Source organism: Pogona vitticeps, chromosome 5 (genome assembly GCF_051106095.1).
Source record: "Pogona vitticeps strain Pit_001003342236 chromosome 5, PviZW2.1, whole genome shotgun sequence".
Lineage (NCBI taxonomy): Eukaryota > Metazoa > Chordata > Lepidosauria > Squamata > Agamidae > Pogona > Pogona vitticeps.
In genome coordinates this window covers 71,209,571-71,229,741 of record NC_135787.1, presented here as the reverse complement: position 1 = coordinate 71,229,741, position 20,171 = coordinate 71,209,571, and the positions used below count along the sequence as shown (strand labels likewise).

The 20,171-nt window shown below is 41.6% G+C and overlaps 1 protein-coding gene across 5 annotated transcripts in view; it reads right to left on the bottom strand.

The window, feature by feature from the left end:
* CRACD (capping protein inhibiting regulator of actin dynamics) overlaps nt 1-20,171 on the bottom strand; it is a 179,006-nt gene that overhangs the window by 128,127 nt on the left and 30,708 nt on the right. The window contains exon 2 of one of the 5 annotated variants that reach the window (XM_078394696.1): nt 18,398-18,590. The exons of the other annotated variants lie outside the window; for them this stretch is intronic. The gene's annotated coding sequence lies outside the window, so the exon portion shown is untranslated. The remainder of the gene's footprint in view (nt 1-18,397; nt 18,591-20,171) is intronic. 5 annotated transcript variants of the gene reach the window in all.

Sequence of the window (20,171 nt, the reverse complement as noted above, 5' to 3'; positions counted from 1 at the left end):
CTTTAAAGCAAAGCATGCTACTTATATATCACCCCATAGTGCTTGAAGCTCTCTCTGGGTGGTTTAAAATTCAATTATGCTCCCTCAATGAGCTGGGTACTCAATTTACCGACCTCAAAAGGATGGAAGGCTGCCAACCTCAAGCCAGCTACCTCAGTCCAGGATAAAACTCAGGTTGTAAGCAGAGTCTTCACTGCAATATTGCAGTTTAATCACTGAGATTCCTTTATCCTATGGATGTTATCCATAAGGGAATTGTTAACTTAGGACATGCTTTCCTCTAAGGAAAAACACACACACCTCAAAACAAACAGATGGGATTCCACACCACTGTGGAATCATACATGACAATATCAAGGCTTTTAAATATTGTTACATTCAGATCTCCAAGGAATGAAGGTGAAAATTCAGTTGAATTTTCCATTTATTGTTTACAGCTCTAAATGAAAGGACATGATCTCTGGCACAACTGCAAGTTATAAGTAGTTTTATTTTATTTTATTTGGCTGCTATTTATCATTTATCATTGTCCAAAATGAAGCTATCTAACCCTGCAGACTTATTCTTACTAGGAAATGCTTCCTAACACCTTTTTAAATTTTCCTCCCAATCAGTATACATTGCTGCCATGCCAAAGTTAACACCTTAAAACAGCATAAACATACTTATGAAATTTCACTAATATATGTTGTCAACACAACACAAAGAGAGAGAAAGAGTACAAATGACTATTAGATTCATTTTTGTCAGCCTAAGTCATAACTCCCAGATAAAGTGGTAGAACTGGGTTTTGTTTCCTTTGTAATACTAGTGCAAGGGTTGGAGGGGTGCTTAACCATTTGCACTTTTGCTGGCTGTCCAACACAATGCCTCCACACAAACTCTCATGGAAGGATTAAGGTTGGAAAAACTCATAGGAAGTGTTGGAATAAAAATCCTGATATCTCCAGCAGTCATACTGGCCATAGATTATACTACCGTGTTTCCCCGAAAACAAGACAGGGTCTTATATTAATTTTTGCTCCAAAAAAAACATTAGGGCTTATTTTCAGAAGATTTTTTTTCCATGTTCAACAATCTACATTTATTCAAATACAGTCATGTCATCTTCTTCTGGTTGCTGCACAATGGTGGAGAACAGGGTTTCACTTAACTGGGGCTTATTTTTGGGATAGGGCTTATATTATGAGCATCCTGAAAAATCATACTAGGGCTTATTTTCAGGTTCGGTCTTATTTTCAGGGAAACAGGGTTGCTGTAATCAAAAATAACTAATTAAAGAAATAACTGTGGCAAATGTAGTTTTATTTCTAGTCACAATTGAGAGCCATATGGCATTTGGACAAGTTACCAACCTAAGCATACCAATTTTGTCTAATTTTTGGCAGGTAATCAGAGTTGGGCCTGGTTAGTCTTTAGCAAGGAAACTAGCAGGGAACAGCTGATAAGGCTAAAAAAAATCCTGCCTGAGACAGCCAAGAGTTGACAAAATCAGGCTAGACAGACCGATGTCTTGACACAGTATAATAAGGCAGATTCCTTCCTTTCTCTGAGAGCAAGGCTGACCGGGCGGAAGAACGGCCAGGGTGGAAAATTATTATTGAGGAAAATAATAAATGACCATTCACCCTTTATCTTCCCCAGTAATTCTTGATAGCTCAGAAAATGCAGATTTAGAACCACCTGTTCCTTGAGATAACATTATGCCAGGTCACAGGAAAAAAATCATGTGGTTTTGGTGTTATTGACTTCAGCACAAAGGTGTACTTCTGTCTGTGGGCTGAAGATTAGGCTGTAAGGGACTGCTCTCTCATCTTGCACTCAGAAGGCGGCTGCTGAGGTAGGATTTCTTAGTGAGAAACAGGAACATTCTGCACTCCCACGAACATCATACACATGAATCAAACACAACCCATAATACCTTTGGACCTCTCCAAACAGAACATTTAGTGCTGCCAATAAAAAAAGCCTATGAAGCTAATCTGACTTTTCCTTCTTTGATTTGCTGTGGGACCCCACCACCACCACCAGTGGGAAAACAAAGAAGATTTAAATGAACAACCTTAACCAAGATTTAAGTGAATGGACCCTTCCCCCATTAAATTATGTGACCAAAAGTCAGGGCAACTACATGACAAAAGCCTAGTATAGAAGGACCCATCTACACGCATGCATGCACACCCCTCTGGTGTGTGCTTCATCTCTGCCTTCAAATAATGTATTCTGCATGCCTTTCCCATGAGAGTGTTGTTTTGGTTTGAAGATGGGGTCTGTCGAATAGCATTAAATGCTATTGTTGATATGCATAAGAACTCATGTTATCATCTATTAAGTCAACCAAAGCAACTGTAAACAAAAGTCTTTTCCTAAAAACACCCAGCGACTGCGGTGGTGAGTACTCATGAATCATGATTTGCGAAGTTGTCAGATTACCCCTGTCAGTGCTTGTCAAAGAGCTTCCCTGACAGCTGAAATGAAGGGTATGTCACAAGAACAAATTCATTACAAAGAGAGGTGCCAGCCCTTTTGCTTTCATTAGACTCATCAAGTTTGATGGAGTTCTCAACCCAGGTGTTGAGAAAAGAGGTGGGGGCGGGTTGGAATACAGAAGCAGCTCGGGATGACAAGCTCAGATATCTCCAGGCATAAGGCATTCCTTAGACTCTTAGTTGGGCAGTTTCTCCTGCTATATAAACTGAATGTGCAAAGGTATCGTAGTGCCAGACAATCACATAGTAAGTCAAGAATGTGGTATTGGTTACAGCCTCCTGAGATTTTATTTTAAACAGTACGTTTCTAAGATTTAAAAATATTCATTTTTATCACCTTCTCCTACTGCCAAAACATACAAGAATTGGTTAATTATTCATAATCAGTTGGGATTTACAATATATTGTGATTTTTTTTACCCTATAAAATTTATGTGCACCATGCCACACCTGTGTGACACAATGTGTACAGAGTAATGTTGCTTTTAAACATAATGGTCAAAATTATAATAGTTACAACCAGCAGCAAAATGCCATTTCTATAACTTTCAGCACCAAATTGCTATACTTAAGAAGCTGGCACAGGCAGTTCCTCTTCCATGGCAACCTGGAGATAAATCAGTGTGTGATAAGAAGTGTCCATCCTGACTTCTCCACTTGTAGCAATTCATCACTGAAAGTTATGCTGCTGGTGTTATTCCTCTGGAAATATATAGTAGGATTCTGGGCAGAAGTAAATCTACACTGTGCACTGAAAAGCACATGTAAGCTAATAACATAGCCCATATCAAACTTACTAGTATCAAAATGAACAACACACAAAACCCAACCAAAAATTGCATCTTTTCTTAAGCATTCATGTATGACAACTCAACTAAATGTTTTGCATCTGGAAACTAAGAGGAGATAAGAAGAGGGCGGTCCCTCTGTGCTGTCAGCCAGTCAGCTCATGCTTTGTACTGTATCAGTTGCACTGACCAACAGGATCTTTTTCACCCTCTGTGGAGTGATGCAAAGGACTAATGAAACCAGTGCAGCTTCCCAGTCATATCTGAGTGCCTATTGAAAGGATCACAGATAAAGGAATACACACAAATCCCATAGGGTAGTATGGGAAACTACTGATAAAGATGGTTCGATGGAATGACAGAAGTATCTTGTAGCATGTTTCCTGTGAAGGACCTGAATTTTTATAAACTAAATGCTCTGTCCCATACAACAGAGATTGGCAGCATGTGGTTCTCCAGAAGCTCTCAGCTTTCAACTCCCCTCAGCTCTACCCAGTGGTGATGGATTGTGCCTTTACCTCATTTGTAGTCCAAAACAGAACTTGGGGGGGGGGGAATGGGGATGGTACTGGCCTTGCTGCCTAGGGGATTCTGGGGGATGGGATTCAAAAGAAATAACTTTTCCAAACTCTGGCCAAACAACCTCTGGACAGTCCCCATTCCTGCTATACACACTTTTATTGGAGTAACCCTTATAGAAGACACTGGGCCTGTCTCTAAACAGACCTGCATAAGATTGTCCTGCCAGCCTTGTTTTACAGAGAGTAACTCCACAAGTCAGGAACAGATTGGGAGAAAGTATATCAGCTCAGCTGGAGTGAAGGAAAATACAATTTTATTTAAACAGATAGTGTAGAAATAATGCTGTAAAAATATAAGTAGGAAAGCAGATGTGAAAAGAGTAAAAATGTGGACTAAGGATAAGATATAACTTAGGATGAGCAGAGCACATATTTCAAAAGGTCAAATAAATCTAAAGCATAGAATAGTATGTTTAGTATAAAATGTAGAGTATAAGTCATATACTGTATACAAATGTCAGGGTGCTCTTGATATGCAAGAATTGCACATAAACTCAGTTTTGTTTCCATTATTTTTCTTTTTATATATTAATAAAAAAATCTTAAAAATTAGAAGAAAAGGGGAGAGGACAATTTCAGATGCCATACAAGGCAATAAACACTGAAGCTCAACATCGATTTTACACTTCTTGCCTTTGTGCCTTTATTAACCTCCATGGATAGTGGGCGTGGGAAAAACAGAAGGTTTTCCATTTGCCAGATAAAAAGCTGCTAACACTGAATACATTCCAATTAGACCTTAAAGGTTTGGGATTCATACAAGAACATTCATCCACTCTACATAACTCAAACCATCCTGCTTCATTAGTTCATGTGGGAGCTTCATTATGCACACGGAACACTGTTATTCCTCACCGTTCCCTCCAATGCGGAAAAGACTGCACACATTATAGGGTGGAAGTTTCCACTGCTACTGGAATGAATTGGGACAGCCCCCGGTTACATAAATCTGTTCTTGCCCATCTGAAAAAAAAAACCCACACTTTTGAGGTGGAATTAACATTTTCAGCTAGATTCATTACTAGCACAGTTTCTTGAGAAGTAGGCAGAATCCCTTCAAGAGCTCTTTTGCAATTTGTTCAAATGCAAGAAATTTCAAATGCTATTGATTGCAACTTTAAAAAAAGAAGGTGGAAAATTAGAAGAACAGTAGGAGACAAAGAATGAGCACTCGAGTATTGACGATCAAGAGAAGAGCAATTCATATTGTAGTACAATGACCAGCATGATACCCAGTGTGGTGTAAGGGAATCAACATCTGAGAAACTACTAGTGAGGATGTGACAGGAAACTAATAATTGGTAGCACAACGTGCAAATAAAGTGAAGCGCCTCATGGCGCAATGGTGAAACTGCTGTACTGCAGCTAAAACTGTACTCACAATCAATCTATGTAGCCAGCTTGAGCTTCACTCAGCATTCTATCTTTCTGAGGCTGGTAAATTGAGTACCTGGTTTACAGGGGTGGGGTGGGGGGTGGCAGCAACGTGTAGCCTGCATAATTAAATTGTAAACCACCCAGAGAATGATTTAAGAGCTATGGGGTGGTATATACGTAAGCTGAGTGTTTGGCTTTTTTCCTGTGCTAATTAGGGGAAAGCTAGTTTTGCTGATGGTATGATCAAATCATTGATGAGAAATAGCTATATGCTCTAGTGGACAGGATGTTTGACTAGGATTCAGAAGAGTTTGGTTCCAATCCCTGTTCAACTATGGAAACTCACCTGGAGGTGGTAATTGTAGATCACATCCCCTGTAGCTTGAGGACCTTATTAGGGTCACTGGAAGCTCGATATGATTAGACAGGACATAACAACAGCCATTTTACTCTGTTCAAGCAAAAATAACAAAGACTCTTGGGTACTTTAAAGAGGACCAGGTTTTACTTGATATAAACTTTCATGCTTGTATTACAACCTTTTTTGTGGGTTTCATCAGATGCATATATCAAGCTTATGTCAAATAAACTTGCTTATTTTTATAGTGCTTCCATACTCAGTAAACAATAGCAACAAGAACAAAACCCCAATAACCATTCCATATGGAAATAAATAAACTCATATTCACGTACATTGCTGGCCTACTAGAATATTATGATGTTTTGGGATAAGTCTCTTGAAGAATTTACAAGAATCTCAGTTGAGCTGGTCAACTGAATTATGGAAGCATCGTGTAGATAGGCTTTTTGCCGCGTTTGTATGGTAGGGCTGGAGGAGTGAAGAGCTCTGAAGAATAAAAATATTCCCCTCCTTTGTAATGAGCATCACTCAGCTCAAAATTATATTTGAACTAGAATCATTTGCCCGTCAAGAATCCAAAGTGATAATGAGATCAGTCTTATTGGCAAACTTGGTTATGGACAAGCTGAATGTTTCTTAAATCTACCATTAAAGTGCCAGACATTTGGAGCTGCTTCTCAGCAAACAACTTCAGTCCCAAAGCAACAAGGTGACTACAACAAATGGTCCTTAGCAGCGGTGGCAACCATCCCCAAATTCTTAGCCACCACCGGACAAAGGACAGAGCTGTGTGCATCAGCCCTGCATCCCTAAACCACATTGGAGGCTAGTCAGCAGCACTGGACTGGCATTTAGCTGCCCGTCCTATCAGCTTTTGTACGTGGGATACGCAAGGTGGAGGGTGCCATTTTACCTTTCACTTCAGGTCCAAAGTCTCTTGGGTTACCTCCCAGAAGGAAAAGGAAGAGATGGGCATGACAGACTGAGAGGAACAGTTAAACGGAGTTCCTTCAATTGACCCTCTAAAGTTTGGATTAAAAGTAAACCCAGAGTAGATTCCCTTTTCCTATGAAACAGGAGAGTCCAGCGTCCACCATTCTTTCTTGCAACGCAGTGATACAGCTTCCACAGGAGATCCACAAAAATAATAAAAGGATTGTTGTAAAGATTGGGGACCTTATGTGTGCAATGGTTTAGTATTGCTATATTATTTTTTTACTTCCTTCATAATATTACGTTGGGACTGGAAAAAACAGGTATTAGAAAAGTGGGTAATTGGAATAAAAATATAATGCTAATGTAATAATTTTTGCATTTATTACATGTTTATAACACCCTGCACCTTGGTTTAGGTATCTGGTTGTCGATCCAGAGGATGAGAGTTCAATTTCCCAGTGTCTCCTCGACAGGAGCTGGACTCAAAGTTCTACAGAATCCTGTCGAGCTGTGCAGTTCCAAGATGAATATATGAGTAGATTTTCATGGCTTCCTCACCTCAGAGATGGGAATTATCTTTCTTGCTCTTTTTACCCCCAACAAGGACACAAGGATACAATCCCGCAATTCATGGAGTTGTAGTAACTTCTCCAATTTTTGCTCAGTCTAAATTCACTAAACTATATCTCCTTTTTTCCCTCATTAAACTACCTATGTTTGCTTTGCATGTGAGTTACCTGAAATGCCCTGAAGTCTGTATTTTCAGCACTCTGCTTTTCTGGGAATTTCAAATTGCTACAATTAAAACCATGGAAAAACAGAAACAAATGATTTAGGCCATGAACACCTGGCGTTAGGTGGTGACAGTGAACACTTCAAATCTGAATAAAAACCTAGAATGTAGATTGAGAATTTGCCCAAAAAGAAAGAAATTAAAAAATTAAGTTCTTTAGTTGATTGTTTTAACGGAGTCTTCCCCAAACAGGCTCTCATTCATAAAATCTTGCAGAAGATCATGTGGGTTGAAATAAACACAGCTGGGCATTTTCACAAGGAATATGCATATTAAAAATAATGGATTCCTAGCTGAGGGGGATTTGCTTCTCTGGCAACTTGAGGTTTGTGCTCAGCATCTCTTCCAGAAAAGAACAAAACCAATGCCCCCATCACAAAAATGCATGTAAATACACATACAGTATGCTATATGTTTATGCAGCATTTGACAGGGGTGGTTAAATCACACACCACTCTCAGCAAAGAACAGTAAGTGACAAACTGTACATCCCCTCCACTCTGGATGAGTCAATCTACATAACTGGATCAGTTTTTCTAAAAACATGCAGATTTTCCCTTGACAGGAGGGGGAGATTATGCTGACAAAAGATAATGTGTGCAGTATTATAATGACCACAGCTCACAGGCTCCCAGCTCTTTTTAACACAAGAACTCATGTGTGCCATTGTAGAAAATAAACATTTTGTGTTTTCCTCCTGATGGCTAAAGTACTGGTACGGCCACGCAGCGTAGATAACATTTAGAGGCGAGTGATATGTGATTTTTGGAAATTTCTGTCTTCCCATGGTTCATTTGCAACAGTAGGCTTTCTTTTTGTCAAACTAGGCAAGACAATCAGCTTCACATTTAGAAGCTGTTCTCCTTGAAGTAACAAAAGACGTCTAGCTGTCCTAGCATAAACTGTGGATTTCAAAAATTAATGTGCTTGGGTGACAGGGTGCTGGGAGGTAAACACGGGCTTCACCTAGATGTCTAATTGCTGAGGTATGAAATCTGGAGGAAATGGCACTCCAGGAGAGAAAATATTCTATCACCTTTTAACTAAGAGCTCAGTGAAGTCGAAGTTGACTCTGTTATAAGAACTTGACTCTTTTATGAGGAAACCATGTACAGTGGTGCCTCGCTTAACGACAATAATCCATTCCAGGAAAATCGCTGTTAAGCGAAAACATTGTAAAGCGACAAAAGCCCATTGAAACGCATTGAAACCATTCAATGTGTTCCAATGGGCTGAAAACTCACAGTCCAGCGAAGATCCTCCATACGGCGGCCATTTTCTGTGCCTGTATAGCGAGGAATCCATCCTTAAGCACAGCGGGGAGCCATTTTAAGCACCCAGTGGCCATTTTGAAAACCTGAAGATCAGCTGTTTTTGATTGTCGTAAAGCGAAAATCAGTTCCCGAAGCAGGGAACCAATAATCGCTAAGCAAAATTCCCCCATTTAGACCATATTTTTGCGATCGCAATTGCGATTGCAAAAATATTGTCGTAAAGTGGATTCGTTGTAATGCGGGGCAATCATTAAGCAGGGCACGACTGTACTCCACAACATTCTTCATGGGGAGCTACTGAGTTGAGTGGGTGAAGTCAGTACAACAATCTTCCAAGGTCAAAATAGCGGCCAGAATCCAATTGGTGTTCGCATAAGATTTGCGTAATTTGTCATGTCTAATAGCGGATGATTGGTACTATGCTCTGAACTGATGGTTCTGAAAATGATCTCTCTCTTAATAATGCAAAGAATCTGGCTGTTCACATATCCCTGAAAGAATGCCTGTCTTGTTTGATGAATTCAAGGTTGAGGAGGTAAATGTTTATTCCCTACTTGAAGGTATAAGCCAGTGGTCCCCAACCTTGGGCCTCCACATGTTCTTGGACTTCAACTCCCAGAAATCCTGGCCAACAGAGGTGGTGGTGAAGGCTTCTGGGAGTTGTAGTCCAAGAACATCTGGAGGCCCAAGGTTGGGGACCACTGGTATAAGCCACAAGCACTTCCTGTTTTAGCCAGAAATTAGCAGATTAAAACAATGCATGGAGCATGTTGCTGAGGCACTGCTTGGTCACGTGCCTAGTTGGGCAACTGAGGTGCGCCTGGGCAGCTTGTCAATCAGCTGCAGTCAGTTGCTGCAAGTTTTGAAACCCTTACATGAACCCCAGAAGGATAGCAGCTTATATCTTGGATAACTTCATGCAGTGAACAATATGACTAAAATATGATCAGGGAAGAGCTACAGATAGATACTAGGGCTGGTCTGTGATTGTCTATCAGTTTGCTGTCTTTGCATGTACAGGGAGAAGCATCCAGCCTCCTGACACTTTAAAAACCATGAAATTACAGATGCTTACTGCCCTTTATGCTCAAAATACCAGCTTGTAAAAACAAGACTTGGCAGTGTGTGTCATATGAAAGGTCAAATAAATGCCAGAGTGGGAGGGTGGGGAGACTGAACCAATAAAATAAAATAAGGCTTAAAAAAAAAAACAACTAGAAAAAGAATGCAAAAGCAGACAATGACAAGTGAACCACTGCTTCAGGAACCTGCTCCAGATGCCTCCAGCACAGAAGCTATTCTGAGGTAAAGCCTGTCTTCGGGTAAACACAGAGACAATTTCCATTGGCAAGTAGAAATTCACTGAAGTCATGCATATAGCCATTTACTAAACTGATTATACTGTCCTGCCAAGTATTCTATTGTATTCAAAATAATTCATCTATCATCCAAACCTGACCCAAGAAGAGTTCACAATATTTTTAATGTTTTATATATATACATTCCCACCTTTCTCCTTGAAAAGGACCCAAGGCGGCTTACACCATTGAAAGACAATATTTAAAGTAGAAAATAGAAATGCAACAATATTTTTAAAGCCCAAAATGCCATAAAACATCCAGATAAAAATATGTCACATAAAATCGTAGAAATACATCATGTTTACAATGCCTAGATGAACGTAAAGGTTTCCTGCTGTTGTCTGTAAGACAATGATGAACAGGTGCACAATGGTGATGACCAGGTGCAGATTCCTACTAGGCAGAGTCAGATGGCTGCCTCAGGCAGCAAATTTTGGATGTCCTGGAAGGATAGCCAATTCTTCTTAAATTCTTATTATATTTTCACTATATGGAATGGGGAAAGCTGCCTGTAGAATTTTTGGACTCAGCTGGCAAAACCACTTAATTGGTATGCTACTAGATATCTGACAACAGATCTTACAAGTTGAGTTAATATAGTACTGTCTGTATTCCTGTTAGGTCATCAAGACTAGATCTACTACAAATGGAAACATGTAGGTAGAAACTCTTTTTAAATTATTATAATACTGTACAAGGATTTCTACCCCACACACGTACACACACACTTAACATAATATAACTATAACATTCAACAGCCCTAATCAATATAATCAACAGTGAGGCATACTGGAAGTTGCAGTCCATATCCAGTCACATTTGGGTTTGCCGCACTTTGTCTACCTTTGGACTAGATCTTAGAAATAGCCAGTGTGGGATGGGATAAGAGAGATGGCCCCTCTTCCTTAAGGACCGGCCATTGTTAGAGCTGAAGATGGGTGGGAGAAGTTGAACCAAAGAAAAGATGGGGACGACTCACCGTTTTCATGAGCCATCTTGCTTCGGGATCCGTCAAAGTTGACGAAACACAAAGCTCCCCCCCCCCCACGAACTGACGAAGCACAAATTTATCAGTTGGTTTGCGAGCGGGGGGGGGGGGGGGGGGTTAAGACAGCCAGAGGCTGTCTAAAAAACAAAGCTGAGCCCACCACCACCACAGCCTGGTCCTGTCACCTCCCTACTTTGAGGACTGCCGCTATCACCGCTGCCACACCACCACTGGCTCCGGGCCAGCTCTGGGCTGGGCTGCTGCCACGGCTGGGCTGCCACTGCTGCTGCCAAACCACCGCTGCTGCCGCAGTCTCCAGCTTGCCTCCACAGCCACAGCCTGCAGAAAGGGGCACTGGCTGCCCTCTGCAAAGATGGCAGCTTCTCTTCTTCTCCCTCACTTGGTGGCAGCAGCAATGGATGACGGCAGCCCCAGGCGTGGCAGATGGTAGCAGCGCTAAAGTAGGGAGAGGAAGGGGGTGGGGTAGAGACTGTGGGGGTGGATGGCAGTGGGGTTGGCTGCCTGCCTATCAGCCCGCCTATCAGCTGATTGGTGGGCCCATAGACAGAAAGGGAAGGCTAGTCTTCCCTCTCTTCCTGTGGGGGACAAATAAAAATGGGGCAATATTCATCTCTTCATATTCATTGGGGGCTCTGGAACTGACAAATATGAAGGGATGAATATTTAATGAATCAGCACTTTTTAATGAATATCACGATCCATTTTTTTAACTCGTCCCCATATCTAATCTGGACCATATGGGACTCCAGGGCTTGCAATGTTCTTCCCAAGCTTCTTTAGGTCTCCTGCACTTTGAAAAGTCCTGGCATGCCAAGAAGGGAAAATAAAGCATCTGCTTCTGTTTTTAGGCTTGTCTTCAATTTAAGAAATGTGACAGCTCCTGACTCTCAGACTGCACTGTTTCATTTCACCAATGAACTTCATAATCTTTTTAGCCATTGGATTTTGTTCTGCCTTGCCTAATATTTATTAATGCCTCTTACGAGTCTGTGACTGACTTTCAACACCATTGGTAGGCACACCATGACCAGTAAGTGAGCCCTCTCCACATCTGGCATCTCTACAACTCCTACATGGCTGTAATTAATTTGTCCCATCCTGTCAAATTACCTGGGCATCTAGCCAGGTATGACATTACAAAGGAGAAGAGCCTGGCTCAAAATGGCTGCCTCCAAAACGAGAAAAACTCAGCCAAAGAACTGTATTTGATCTTCTTGAATTTGGGCAAAAAATAAAATAAAAGGTCACAGTTTTATCAAATATTCAGTTTTAAATTGCCAACTTTCTTCTAAAAGTGTAAATTACTCAGGCAGGAATGACAGGTACTTACACAGATGAAGAGTGCTCTCAGCATATGATTTTATGATTCATCTTCACATGGGGGGGTCAGAATATCTAGGCAGAACAAAGCTCTTGGCCTTCTCCTGCAGCCTCTGTCATGCAGAAGAGTCATTGTGAGGCCATATTGAGTGAAGCTTATTTCCTCCATTCCAATGATGTTGGGTGAGAGGGGGGGCATGGAGCTCACAGGGAACTAGTTCTCCAATCTGTAACAGTCATCACATACCAAACAAGTATTTATAATTTGATTTGTCTGAAGACTGGGAACTTGTGCTGCTTAGGGATGATAATTGACTTCTATTTTAGTCCTACAAAGAATAGGAAGTGTCATTCACTGTGGATAATTAATCCCATCACATAGTTACAGGCTCCCCCTCATGCATTCAGAAAAGGAAAATCAAGAGAGCAAACATAAGTTCCTGATAAGAAAGCAGCCCCTTTGTACCTCTGGCCTCACAGTAAAAAAAGCCAGGTAGCACCTTTCTGAAGTCGGAGGCAAGTGTCTTTTCCACTCTGTGACTTGAGAATGTTTCCACTGAAGGGCTGAAACTGGGACTACCAGCATGCAAAAATGCAATCTTTACTGGTGATATTACGTATATGTAAAACAACAGTTTTATTAGGCAGAGTTTTTGACGGGGGGGAAAAAACACAAACCAACAAACTGCAAACCAATACTGAGAGACAATCCTCAAAGACTAAGAACCACACCAGCGGCAATGCACCCGAAAGGGCTTGTGAGGCAATGTCCCACCTCAGTTTCAGGCTACTGTCCATTATTCTACTCCTGTCCCTCCCCACACCAGGATGCTTTTTAATTCTCTCTCTGTAAATGCTGACGGCCTTTCACTGTGCGTCTGAGTCCCCATCTCTATGAGCATGCCTAGATCTCCTTCCACCCATCAAACACAGTGGGTACCAACTGTAATGACACTATGCCATGGGAAAATCCAGTTCCAGTATTATTACTTTTGAAGAACTGTGATTCAAAGATAGGCTTTGGAAGCCTGCTTTCATGTAGAAAATGGAGTGCTGCCACCAGGCAATCAATGCAGAAAGGGAATATTCTACTGTGCTCATGGAAGCTGGAGTCATTATAATAGCCTTGCAAACAGATGTGAAGATGACAGCCACCCTCTGTACTTTTTCTCCGAAGCTAATGGTACTGAGACACAGTAGGAGGAATTTGCATGACAAGCCAAACCAAGGATCCATAGGAAACCTGGCTTGTTGCGCTGCCTATTAGTGCACAGTTGTTTGCTCTTGTAGCAGGAGCAGCTGAATGAACTCTGATGCTTCGTTCCACAGCTGCTTTATTGTGGGTACAACCAGATGCTGTCCCCTGTTCACTGATCATATCAACATTTTCTCCGACAGCCAGACGATGTCATTGCTGCTCCCAAGAACATCCAGTCTGCTATAAGAGTGGGGGGAAGGAAGAAAAACACCCTTTCAATTCTCTCCACAGCTCTAATTGTATAACCTTCCCAACTGCCATTGTGGCAAAACCTCTTCTCTTCATTCAACCTTCAGAAGGCTCTGCTCTCACCAAAAAGAAGCAGGGAAATGTCCTTGCATAAGGACTTGTCACCCTTGCTGCACAATCTGGATAGGATCAGAGAAAGCAATGACTTCTCCCCACCATAGGAGCCAAGCAGCTGGTATTGCAGTGCGGCTGACAAGAGAAGAAGAATTGAGACCTTGAAATCTACCTGAGAGTTGGAAAGACATCAGTCAAGATTCCCTGTTTCTTCCAATGGTAAAATTCACAATTGTTTTTTTCTTTCGCGTAACCTGAACACTGGAGTTCAGCTACAGTTACTTGGAGATTCCCATCATGGCCTAGTTAAGGCTATACCTATCCCCATTGTCCCGATATCAGACAAATGAGAGCTAGCACCAAGGCCGCAAAACTGTCTTTCTGCTCCCAGACAAAGCAGTGTTTGAGTTTTAACGCTGTTCATGGTGCAGTGGTGAAACTGCAGTACTGCAACTCTGCTCATGACCTGGGTTCAATCCCAGATAGCCAGCTTGAGGTTCACTCAACCTTCCATCCTTCTGAGGTTGGTAAATTGAGTAGCCAGCTCACTGGGGGCAGGGGGGCTTGCATAATTAAATTGTAAACTGCCCAGAGATCACTTTAAGAGCTATGAGGCAGTATATAAGCAGCACACTTTTTTTGCTTTGCTTTGCTTTGCTTTAACATGCCACAGCAGAAGCACTTGTGGCTATAATACATAGTCTGATTTAATAATGTCAGTTAAATTTCTTGGAAAGTCTATCAACATCATCATTCAAGTCAATGGTCTATCTACAGAAGTTGAAGAAGCTATGCCTATAGAACGTAAACAATGTAACTCACAAAGGATTCTTGCCGGCAGTTAACAAATCTCCGTTTGAATTTTCTGGCATGGGCCAATCTGCCAGGACTTATTAATTAGCAGTGAGAAGCTGCTGGAGTTACACCATTTGCCTAACTAAACAACAGGATTTTGACCATTGTTGGAAAACATGGCCTAAGCATCAGAAATGAAGCAGGAGAGTGATTTATAGAATTATATTCAAGAAAGGTGATACCTTTATTAGACCACTAAAATAAAAAATTCAGTGTGAGTTTTTATGATTAAAAAATAATGTTCTCAGGCATGCATCATAATCTTGTAGAGAGTGCAGAAGACCTATACATTTCATGACGGAAAAATCTAACAAGCATACTTCTTAGGGTGAGGTCAGTGCTCCAGAAGGTGTGCGGTTAAATGCTTTCCTCTGGTTGGCTTCACATAGTACTGTGTAAAGCCAACAATATGGTTACTGCAAATACATGTTTCAGATGACTGTATACATGGACATCACCAGACGGCCAATACAGGAACTACATAATTGGAAGGAGAAGGTGAAGTTCTACTCTCTCTGCAAAACAAAGCCAAGAGCAGACTGTGGTACATGAACTATTATTTTTTTAAAAAAAAATCACAGTAAAGCTGAAGAAGAATATTCAAACAAACATAGTCCCAAAATATAGTTTAAATAGCAGTGTGATCCTGCTGCCCCACAGGGGGTCAACACCCCAGGACTTGTCCTGAAGTCAGAACCCTGCAAGATCCCTTCCTATTGGCTCTGTCACATCACTCCCTCCGTCCTCTCCCCTCAGGTCTCCATCAGCTCTTCAGACTGGCCCATCCTTCAAAACCATCCTCCCTTCACAGCTTAAAGGGACACACACACACACACACTTAAGACCACTTTCCCCTTTTGGGTGGGAGGGGAAACTGTTGGAATGTTTGCTGCCTCACAAGCTGCCTTTAGTAGGTTTGACTTGGAGGGACCTTTCTGGAATGGGGTGACTGTCAAATCTATCCAGCAATAACCAATTGTTCCCTGCCTCTGAATTCAAAGAGAGCGCCGCCTCTCTACTCAGCGTCCTTTTTCCTCTCTTTAGTCTGTTGAAGTCTGTTGTTGAAAGCAGTCATGTTTGTCAGTTTGCTGTTTGATCTGTTCAGTTGTAAGTAATTAAACCTTTTGTTCTTTCTATTGTTGAAATCTCAGAGTGAACTATTAAGACTGTAAGTGCCATTTAATGAGAAAGGGGGGGGAATACTCTGGGGAACATGAAGCTATTCTGCTCCGTAGATCTCTGTACTTCTGCTATGCAACTGGAGGAATTTAACCAACATGCAAAGCTCTGCAACAGAATCTGCTCCCACCTTACATACTTTCCCTCTCACTTGACTGTCTGTCTGCCTGCTTGCCCAAATAGGATGGCCTGGGTGCTTCTTTGCTTTCAGTGCTCCAATTTTTGTCTGGACATATTCACAAGGCATAAAATACATGCAGAGAAGAGCCATCCTGCAATTCAGTAACTAGGCGGCTTGGGAAATACTGCTTCTCTCCTTCTCCCTCGTTTGACTTACTCTGTGAGTGTGTATGTCCATATGTGTGTTTCAGAATCCTATTGTTGCACATGGGAGGAGGAGGAGGGGGCAGGATGGAACAATGAGGAGGTAGAAGGAAAGCTCCAGCTGCTGCCCCTGCATTTCACAAGCAATGCAAAGGGGGGGGGGTGTGTTAAACTCTGGATAGCAGCTTCTCCCTTCCTTCTCTATGGATTCTTTTCTTATCCCCAAGCCAGTTACAGCTGAATCATAATTTAGATTCAACTGCATACTCAAGAAAGGAGGCGTGCACATGGAAAGAGTATATCGGATGCATGTGTGCCTCGTGGTGCAGTGGTTAAACTGCTGTACTGCAGCCAAAACTGTGATCACAACCTGGGGTTCAATCCCAGGTAGCCGGCTCAAGGTTGACTCAGCCTTCTATCCTTCTGAGGTCGGGAAAATGAGTACCCAGCTCGCTGGGAGGGGGCAATGTGTAGCCTGCATAATTAACTTGTAAACCACCCACAGAGTGCTTTAAACACTATGGGGTGGCATATAGGCAGCACACTTAGTTTTTTGCTTCCTCTGTGTGTGCGCGCGCACGCGCAAATGTGTGTGTATGTGCATGCGTGCAGGTACATGTGCATGCATGTATGTGTGCATGTAAGTCTCATGGAAGGGACCCTGCTCTTCTGAATTTGTGACAACACTGCTGAATTTTGAAAAAAAAAACATTTCTAAAGAATTTAAAGTTCTTATAAAGAGCACATTTCTTTTACTAAATTCAATTGACTGTGAACTAGGAGAACAGTGGATTGAGGCCAGAGATATTATCAAGGAAGAATGCAAGGAGAATATACATGTAGTCAAAAGAAAAGAAATGGATGACTGATGAAGTTGTTACAATGGTAAGAACGATGAGAAACAAGACAGAAATAAGATCAAAATTCTAAATGTAACTTCCAAGCAATTCTCTTGTAGGGACCATTACAACAATCAGTGCAAAGTAAAAGAAGAGAACAAAAAAGAAAGAAAGAAAAGAAAAGAAAAGAAAAGAAAAAGCAAGAGATCCAGTCCATATGGTCCAAGCAATAAAAGGGAAATTTGAACCAAGATTCAGGATGTTGAAAGATTAAAAAGAAAATATTTTTTTATCAGGATAAAATAAAGGAATCACAGAAACAATACACTAAAAAACTACTGCATATAGAAGAGATGCAAGAATGATTGATTAATTTGAAGAAGAATCATGTGACAAAGAATCGGCAATTTTAGAAAACAAAGTGAACGTGCTCTCAAACCATCTGGAAAATATAAATCAGTAATAGTAGATGGGGCAGCAGTAGAACTATTTCAAGTTACAAATGAATCTCAGAAAATCCTAACAAGATCATGCCAACAAATATGAAAAACAAAAAATGGCCCACAAACTGGAAACGTTCAATACATACTTCAGTTCAAAAGTTCAGTAAATATAGGATCATCATATTAATTTCCCATGCAGCCAAAGTGCTCCTCTAGATTTTGCAAAAGTATTTTTACTGTGAAAAAATGCCAGATGTTCAGGCTGGATTCCGAAAAGGAAGAGGACCATGAGATTACTATAATTCCAAATGGTGACTGTGTTGAGATAACAATTCTTGCATGCACTGACACTGGGTAACAGTGGGAGGGGGCTCTTCACAACTAAGGTGATTGTCTCTTTGTGAGACTGGAGGCGAGAATGTAAAGGCTCTCGCTAGAGTGTCGCCCTCCCTCAAAATAGAGCAGGAGACACAGACAAACCTGCCTACACTGCCCATCAAAACTAGACAGCGGGTAGTTGACACCTGAGAGTTGGAGTGGGAACTTTTAATAATGACAGTGGCTACACAAACGGAAAGTGAATTGGCGGGAAGAGAGGAAAAGGGGAGGTCTGCCATGGAGGCCAGAATGGGGGATATAAACGGACATGTTGACCCGATACCAGGGGGTTGGGAGATGATATGGGTGGAAGAGCCATGGACTGGTAAATGGGAAACAGTGAAGGTTCCTCGGGAGGAGGCAGACTACTGGAGGGGAAGCGGCCTGCCGCAATGTCCTTCATATTGGGGAGACTCTGAGGCTCAGGAGTGGCGCAGACGCCTCAGGGGAAAAAAAGGAAGCAGTAGCCCAAGAGGAGAGAGAACGACAGGCATGGTATTTAGAGGAAGCCCAGAAAAGGAGTACTTACCGGACCCTGGACCCCTTTGCGAGGAGAGGAGGATGCCTACGGGGCAGAGAACTGAGAGGATGAGACCACCCCACTATTAAATCCTGAGTCTATGGTCCATGACTTTGAGGACAGTAATCCATTCATGAGGGGACCCTGGGATGAGTTGATTAACAAACCCTTTGTTAAAGATGTTTGGATGCTCTCGCCAGACCTGTTGGTGACGAGAGAAAAGATGGAAACCAAGGTAGCACAGCAAGATTTATTGTTAAATGTTCCAATAAAAACTAGTTATGATTTTACAACAGATGTGTCTACAGAGTCTCAGCTGGACACCGGGGAGGTAAAACTTGAACCCTCACACACTCCACCAACCTATTCCTAAAGTTATATTTCCCAGCTCTGGCTTACTTCTCCCCTCTTCATGTTTGTTTGCTTCACTTCCTTTGTTTGTTAGTCTTTCTCTCATTTTTTTTCCTGACCTCTGAGCATGCAGGAAGCATGGAGGGCTCATACTCATATGTGGAGATTCCATTTTTCTACTAACTGTAACTATAGAAAGCAACTGGAAGTAAAGATGCTTTTCACTTAGAATTCATCCAGAGTTATTTTTAACATATAAAGTGCTAATCACTGTGAAAAAGGGTGGACTTTTACTATTCTCTCATACTTTTTCTGTGCAATTGTTAACCAAGTTCTCCAATAGATTGTAACCAAAAAAAGCAGAAGAAAACCAAGATCTGGAATGGCAGCTATGATGGAAAATCTTTAGGAGTAAGGATGGAAACCAAGACCAATATCATGTCATATTATGGCATTTGTGATTACTATGTATGAATATGAAAACTGAATAGTGAAATTGACAGGAAATGAATCAATTCATTTAAAGTGTAGTATTAGAAGGAAGCTTTTGTTGGAGTTTTATAAACTCATATGCTGCCAGTAGAAGGTGCAGCTGGAAGGGAGCTTTCTGGACTGTGAGGGCTATCAAGCTATCCAGCACACAGCAAATGTTCCTTCCCACCTCTGAAATCAAAGAGTAATTCTTGGCTGAGTTTTTTTCCTCACTTTAGTTCTGTTAGAAGCTGAGTTGTTTGTTTGAGTGTTGCTGATCACAAGTGTAGTAAGGAAACATTATTATTCGTTCTACAAGTTTCTCAGAGTGAGTTATTGAGACTATAAGTGGCAATTTATGAGAAAGGGCAGATTAGTCATTGTTGCACTCTGTTTGATCTCTAGTTACCCATATTTCTCTGGTACTGCATAGTGGAAACTGTCTCTGCTCCAAGTATTATTATTTTTAAAATAATGTATCAGACGAGATGCAACACTGTGTCAGATAACCCCAACCATCTTCCCAATCTAGTCACTGCTGTAGGTCGTCTGTCTCTCTCATGTTTCTCTCTCTCTCTGACTTTGCCTTCCTGTGTGTGCATGTGTTTGTGGCCAGCTTGGGCTGCTCATTAGAGAGAGAGAGAGAGAGAGAGAGAGAGAGAGAGAGAGAGAGAGAGAGAGAGAGAGAGAGAGAGGAGGAGGAGGAGGAGGAGGAGGAGGAGGAGGAGGACAACAACAACAACAACAACAACAACAACAACAACAACAACAACAACAGGGAAAGGTACATGCCGGTGACATTACAAGGCAGTTCTGAGAAGAATGATTATGGTATGTGATCTGTTAAGGGAATGAAAGGATGAGGAGGAGCAGGAGAGAGAATGGTACAAATGACAGAGAGGAGGGTGCAAATTGCAATGACTTGAGATGTGTGTGATCTCTTGTCAGGATACCCAGGATA